Source organism: Piliocolobus tephrosceles, chromosome 12 (assembly GCF_002776525.5).
Source record: "Piliocolobus tephrosceles isolate RC106 chromosome 12, ASM277652v3, whole genome shotgun sequence".
NCBI classification, from domain to species: domain Eukaryota; kingdom Metazoa; phylum Chordata; class Mammalia; order Primates; family Cercopithecidae; genus Piliocolobus; species Piliocolobus tephrosceles.
Window position 1 is genome coordinate 19,955,845 of NC_045445.1, and position 7,737 is coordinate 19,963,581.

Below are 7,737 nucleotides of genomic sequence, written 5' to 3' on the forward strand. Positions count from 1 at the left end.
TTTTTTTGAGACAAAGTCTCACCCTGTCACCCAGGCTGGAGTGCAATGGCGCGATCTTGGTTCACTGCCACCTCCACCTCCCGAGTCCAAGCGATTCTCCTGCCTCAGCCTCCTGAATAGCTGGAATTACAGGTGCGTGCCACCACGTCAGGATAATTTTTGTATTTTCAGTAGAGATGGGGTTTCACCGTGTTGGCCAGGCTGGTCTTGAACTCCTGACCTCATGATCTGCCTACCTCAGCCTCCCAAAGTGCTGGGATTATAGGCGTGAGCCACCACGCCTGGCCATGATGGTTAATTTTATGTGTCAACTTGGCCCATATATTTGGTCAAACATTCTTCTGGATGTTTCTGTGAAGGTGTTTTTTGTATGAGATTAATATTTAAATCGGTGGATTTTGAGTAAAGCATGTCACCCTCCATAATGTGAGTGGGCCTCATCAGCTAAAGGTTTTAATAGAACAAACACTGACCTCCCCTGATCAAGAAGGCATTCTCCAGCACATTCCCTTTGGATTGGAACTGCAACTGCTCCCTGAGTTTTCAGACTGCAGGCCTACACCATCAGATTTTGGACTCAGCAAGCCTCCACAATTGCGTGAGCCAATTCCTTAAAATAAATGAATCTCTCCCAACCCCACATATATAGATATATAGATAGATCAAGATAGATCTAGGTACATCCTGTTGCTTCTGTTTTTGTGGAGAACCCCGACTAATACAACTGATTTTCTATTGGAACCATCTAAAGATAGTGAAGTTCTGCTAACAGAGCTACTCATTACAAGTAGTGCTTCACTTTTTGTCATGTACAAGGCAACATAAAATGGAAAATGAGCCAATGAATTTTGATCTAAATAAGTCATTTGATCTAAACAGAAGTTCTTCACGGAGCAGTATGTAAATACCTCTCTGCGGCTGTACCTCATCAAATCATCTTTGGCCACAGTCTTAAAATAACTACAAACTAGCCTGGCGTGGTGGCTCACGCCTGTAATCCCAGCACTTTGGGAGGCCAAGGCGAGTGAATCACGAGGTCAGGAGTTTGAGACCAGCCTGGCCAACATGGTGAAACCCCATCTCTACTAAAAATACAAAAAATTAGCTGGGCATGGTGGCAGGCACCTGTAATCCCAGGTACTTGGGAGGCTGGGGCAGGAGAATCGCTTGAATCTGGGAGGCAGAGGTTGCAGTGAGCTGGGATCGTGCCACTGCACTCCAGCCTGGACGACAGTAGGAGACTCTGTCTCAAAAAAACAAAACAAACAAACAATAACAACAAAAAAACAACGAACTACAAACCTTTGAGGTAGATGCTGATGCTTTTTCTGCAGATTTATGTCTTCTGATTTTCATGTGGTCAGTGACATCATTGTGCCCTGTGAGTGGCTGATAAATGCGGACAAATGATTTATGCATGTTATACATTTATCATCAACTTTCTTGAGAAACAGATTCAGTATTTACTTTTTCATTAATTACGCATTTTAGTTTTCGAACTTATATGCTGGAGAAATTGATTGCAAAATTTACAAAAGCATTACCAAACAATAAAATAGGCCAGGCACAGTGGCTCACACCTGTAATCCCAGCGTTGGGAGGCCAAGGCAGTAGGATCCCTTGAGGCCAGGAGTTCGAGACTAGCCTGGGCAACAACGTGAGACTCTGTTTCTAGAAAAAAATACCAAAAACATTATTATAAACATGAGTTGGGCTGGGCGTGGTGGCTCACGCCTATAATCCCAGCACTTTGGGAGGCCAAGGTGGGCGGATCACCTGAGGTCAGGAGTTTGAGACCAGCCTGGCCAACATGGTGAAACCCCGTCTCTACTAAAAATATGAAAATTAGCTGGGCGTGGTGGCGGGCACCTGTAATCCCAGCTACTTGGGAGGCTGAGACAGGAGAATAACTTAAACTCAGGAGGCAGAGGTTGCAATGAGTTGAGATGATACCATTGCATTCCAGCCTGGGTGGAGAGTGAAATCCCATCTTAGAAAAATAATAATAATAAAAAATAAAAACATGAGTTGTAGATACACACTGTATAATGAATAACCATTATACCAAAAGTATTCAGACTACTCAATATATGTTCTAAGGCAGGACTCCTCTGCCTTTATTTCCTGAATATATTTTACAGACATGTAAATGTATAATTTCCTGCATCTACTGACCTACTAACTGGTGGCCGGGCAGCTTCCTGTATCTTGCAGGCTTTGGCATGGGGACAGCTGGCTGGTACACCACTTATTCAGCAAGGCGCACAATGGTGAATACTCCTCTTACTCCCACCTGGGAATAAAATGAGTTCGTTGTCCCTAACCCCTACTGCCTGATTGCACTTGCTTTGTTATCAGTGGACGCCCTACATGCTATCCTTGAGCGAGTTAGTTATATTGTATTTGGAAAAGATTAGAAAAAGGGAGAAGGGTTATCACTGGTTGTCTTTTAGGTTTAACCCTGTGTTAAAGTGAGAACTTGGTTCTCTGTATATGCATCTCACAAGCTAGTAGATGAGACCAAGGCAGAAGTTGGAATTAAAAAGTTGTGGTCCTAGGCTAGGCAAGGTGGCTCACCCCTGTAATCCCAACACTTTGGGAGGCCGAGGTGAGAGGATCGCTTGAGGCCAGGAATTCCAGACCAGAGTGGGCAACATGGCGAGACCTTGTCTCTACAAAACATTAAAAAATAGCCACGCACGGTGGTGCGTGCCTGTAGTCTTAGCTGCTTGGGAGGTTGAGGTGGGAGGATTGCTTGAGCCCAGGAATTCTAGGTTACAGTGATTGCACCACTGCACTCTAGCTTGGGCGACAGAGCAAGACGCTGTCTCTAAAAATAAAAATATGATGGCCCAATAGACTCATCCTGGCTTATTTAAATGCAACTATTAATACTTAAACTTTGTTAGAAAATGAAGTTTGGGACAAATGCTAAATTAGACAAAATGTTAGAATAACATGTAAACTGGGACTGTCTCAGGGAAACTAGACTTAGTATAGCCTCCTACAGTGGTATAAGGTACAGGGATGCTTTCCAGTGCTGCTCACGGCAGCCCTTAAACTGTAGCATCCTAATCTCTGACTGCAATTTGCTTCCTCTCCGGTTCCCTCTAGTCACCCTAATTGTGTTTCAGATTCAAGGAGATCTCCAATTCTATGGTCTCCCACCCTGTTCCTGGCTTCCTTTACTTACCAGTTCTGTTTGAATCCCACCTGAATCACTCTCCCCGACTCCTGGAAGCCGTTTGTAACCCTATGATTCAGCTCTGCCAAGATGGCTAAGCCATACCCTGGCTCAAAACACACCCCGTTTTCTCTATCCATATACTAGGCTGCTGAGTACTGCTGGAGAAAACCCCACAACCATGGAGACTGGTACAGATTCATGGGCTCAGATCTCAACTTGGCTCTAAACGCCCCTCCACGGTCCTGTATAAATCCTTGGTCACCTCCCTTTGTTATTCCCACCAGTAATGTTCTGAACAGTCTAAGGCTATACCTCCCTGAAGGAAAAAACAAAAGGTTAAAAAAGGCAAAAATGTTTTGAGACAGGGTCTTGCTCTGTTCCGCAGGCTGGAGTGCAGTGGGCATGATAGCTCACTTCACTGCAGCCTCGACATCCTGGGCTCAAGTGATCCCAATTAGCCCGGCTAATTTTTTTTTTTTTTTTTTTTTTTTTGGAGACAGGGTCTTGCTATGTTGCCCAGGCTGGTCTTGTACTCCTGGCCTCAGAGGATCCTTCCACCTTGGCCTCCAAACGTGTTGGGATTACCAGGTGTGAATCACCATGCCTGGACCAAACCATGACCTTCCCTCCGTCCCTCCCTCCCTCCCTCCCTTCCTTCCTTCCTCCCTCCCTCTTTCCTTTCCCCCTTCTCCCTCCCTCCCCCTCCCCCCCACTCCCTCCCCCCACCTCCCCTCTCTCTTTCTTTCAAGACATGGTCTTGCTCGGTCGCCCAGGCTGGAGTACAGTGGAACAATCATAGCTCACTGCAGCCTCAACCTCCTGGGCTCAGGTGCCTCCCACCTCAGCCTCCTGAGTGGCTGAAACTATAGGAGTGTGCCACCATGCCTGGCTAACTCTTTAAAAAAATTTTATAGAGGGCCAGGCGCAGTGGCTCATGCCTGTAATCCCAGCACTTTGGGAGGCCAAGTGTGGAGAAACCCTGTCTCTACTAAAAATACAAAATTAGCCAGGCGTGATGGCGCATGCCTGTAATCCCAGCTACTCGGGAGGCTGAGGCAGGAGAATCGCTTGAATCCGGGAGGCAGAGGTTGCAGTGAGCCAAGATTGCACCACTGCACGCCAGCCTGGGCAACAAGAGGGAAACTCCATCTCAAAAAAAAAAAAAAAAAAAAATTATAGAGACAGGGTTCTCACTGTGTTACCCAAGCTGGTCTTGAACTCCTGGGCTCAAGTGATCCTCCTGCCTCAGTCTCCCAAAGTGCTGGGATTACAGGTATGAGGACTTTTAAAAAAGTAATGTAAACATGCATCCCCATTCAACCTCCACCATCCTCACTGTAGAAAAATAGACTTGACCCATTAGTTTATGAAGAGATTGAAGGATTCAATTATGAACCACATCCATTTCTTTCCATCCACATCTACACTGCATCTTCCCCGCTTTCCTCCAGGCCCAGGGGTGAGGAGTCCCTTCTCTGGCCAGCAGATCCATCTGTGCCCTGCATTCCATCACCTTTGGTACTTGCCTCTATCAAATGCTGCTTTTATTCTCCCATAGCTTTTGTTTATCCTTCCTTCTAGTTTTTCCCCTTAGGCTTGTAAACAGACTCAAGTTTTTCCTGTCCTAAAAATAAATAAGCAAACAAATAATTGAATAAATGAACATGTTTAAAGCCCTCCCTTGATGATGCATCTTCCTCTGGTTACAGCTAGCTTTTTGAGTTGTCCATACTTGCTCTATCCAATTCCTCATTTTCCATTTTCTCCTCAAACTATCTGGGATCTGTCTTCTGCACCCACCATTGTACAAAAACTGTTGGCAAAAGACACCATTGACTGCGTGACTGCTTTCTTGCCAAATCCAGTGGACATTTTTTTGGCCTTATATAACTCCTTTCTATTGCATTTGATAAAATGTACCACTTTGATCTTGAATCTGTTTCTTTGGCTTCTGGAACACCACCTTCCTGATCCTCCTTCTGAACTTCCCTGTTTCTTCTTGCTCATGAGTTCTCACGCTCGCTCGCTCTCAGACTTTTCAGTTTATCCTTCTTCAGTGTTGTTAACATCCAGTGTAAACGGGCCGGGTGCGGTGGCTCATGCCCGTAATCCCAGCACTTTGGGAGGCCGAGGCAGGAAGATAAACTGAGGTCAGGAGTTCGAGACCAGCCTGGCCAACATGGTAAAGCCCCATCTCTACTAAAAATACAAAAAATTAGCCAGGCATGGTGGCACATGTCTGTAATCCCAGCTACTCAGGAGGCTGAGGCAGGAGAATTGCTTGAACCCAGGAGATGGAGGTTGCAGTGAGCCAAGATCGTGCCACTGCACTCCAACCTGGGTGACAGAGAGAGACTCTGTCTAAAAAAGAAAACAAAACAAACAAACAAACAAAACAAAATTTCATGTGTTTCATTTTGGGCCAGAAATACAACAGTAGTAATGGTGCGCCTGTCCTTCACAGTGCTTCATATTAGGAGGCCCAAGATGTCAACTTATTTCATTAATCACGATGTTACTCTGGATTACTTTCTCAAGACAGCCTCTGCCAGATCTCTTCACTATAAACATACTATTTTTCCCTTTGTAATTAATATGAGGAATGACAGTTTGAAACTGTATAAATATTCTGTTCCTCATCAAACTTTGACCCACTAATTTTCGCATCCATTGATGAGTCTTTTTGTGTGTATACTTTTCAATTTAAGAAGTGAATTATAGGCCGGGCACAGTGGCTCATTCCTGTAATCCTAGCACTTTGGGAGGCCAAGGCAGGCAGATCATCTGAGGTCAGGAGTTTGAGACCAGCCTGGCCAACATGGTAAGGCTCCGTCTCTACTAAAAATACAAAAAATTAGCCAGGCATGGTGGCACATGTCTGTAATCCCAGCTACTTGGGAGGCTGAGGCAGGAGAATTGCTTGAACCTGGGAGGCAGAGGTTGCAGTGAGCTGAGATTGCACCACTGCATGACTGCACTCCAGCCTGGGCGACAGAGTGAGACTCTGTTTCAAAAAAAAAAAAGGAAGAAGTGAATTATAACAAAGTTGAATTCTGAAGCTGAGGTCATGCATTTGAGAGGAGAAATTGAGAAACAATGGAATGGACCATTTTTGTTTTTTTTGTTTTGTATTTTTTGGAATGCACCTTTAATCATTACATTTAGAATCCTTTACACCTGTAATCCCAATTACATGTAGAATCCTTTCTACATTTAGAACTCTACTGTGTACCAGGTAGTTTACTAGAAAGTATTTTAAATATTTTATTTTTACTTTTATTTTTTATTTTCCCATAAGTCTTTTGCACTCGTATTTTTAATATTTGAAGCCAGAAGTTACTCCCTAATCTTTATATCTATGTTCACTGTTATTTTCCATGAAAATTCATTTTTTTCAATTTTATTTTGACAAATCATTGTATATATATTTATGGGGTGCAATGTGATGTTTTGATATATGTTTACATTATGGAATGATTAAACCAGTCTAACAAATCGATCAACTCACATGCTTATCATTTCCATTGATGATTCTTGCCTGAAATAACTATTACCGAAGCGTTTGTTGAATGTTGATTTTTCCATTATCATCATTCTTTCTTCATTTATTAGATGGGATGTTACCGCAATGAAGCGAATTCCCTTCTCCCCATGTATTTATTTATTTATTCATTTTTGAGATGGAGTCTCGTTCTTGTTGTCCAGACTCAAGTGCAGTGGTGCAATCTCGGCTCACTGCAACCTCGGTCTCCTGGGTTCAAGCTATTCTCCTGCCTCAGCCTCCTGAGTAGCTGGGATTACAGGCATGCACCACCATGCCCGGCTAATTTTTATAATTTTAGTAGAGATGGGGTGTCACCATGTTGGCCAGGCTGGTCTCGAACTCCTGACCTCGTGATCTGCCCGCCTCGGCCTCCCAAAGTGCTGGGATTACAGGCCTCATTTATGTTTTTACGAAATTATTTACATCATCATGAACTCAGCGATTCTGATTTTATCCTATAGGGAATGATCCATTAGTAGTACTTAATACTTTGTTGCCCACGTTGTCCAATATTTGGCTACTGGGAGTCCCTTCATGTTGGCTCCTGTATCCTTTCAGTATGTCCTCATCACTCTTTGAGCACTTAATTTCTGGCACCACAAGATATTCCAGGCTCATCTTTTACTTTTCCTGCCCTAGCCTTGGAATCAGTCATTTTTACAAAGAGCTCTGGGTTTTTTTTGTTTTGTTTTGTTTTGTTTTTCTGTTTAAATTATAAACACTGATGCTATTATAAAAAATGGTGGCACGCACTTTTTATTTTCTTTAATCAGAAAAATAAGCCCTGCGCTTCTGGGATGGAGGCCCCAGGTGAGCACCAGAGGAAGCGGCCTGGGTGGGCAGGGAGCAAGGGGACCAGGGGCCAGAGTAGATGCTGCACCAGGAGCTCTGGTTTCTTATATTGGAGAATGGTATTATTAGAAACCAAGCTCTGGGCAGTAGTTATAACATTTAAATTATGATGTAAAAATTAACAGTGTCTTATAATAAGCTTTTTAAGAGTAAC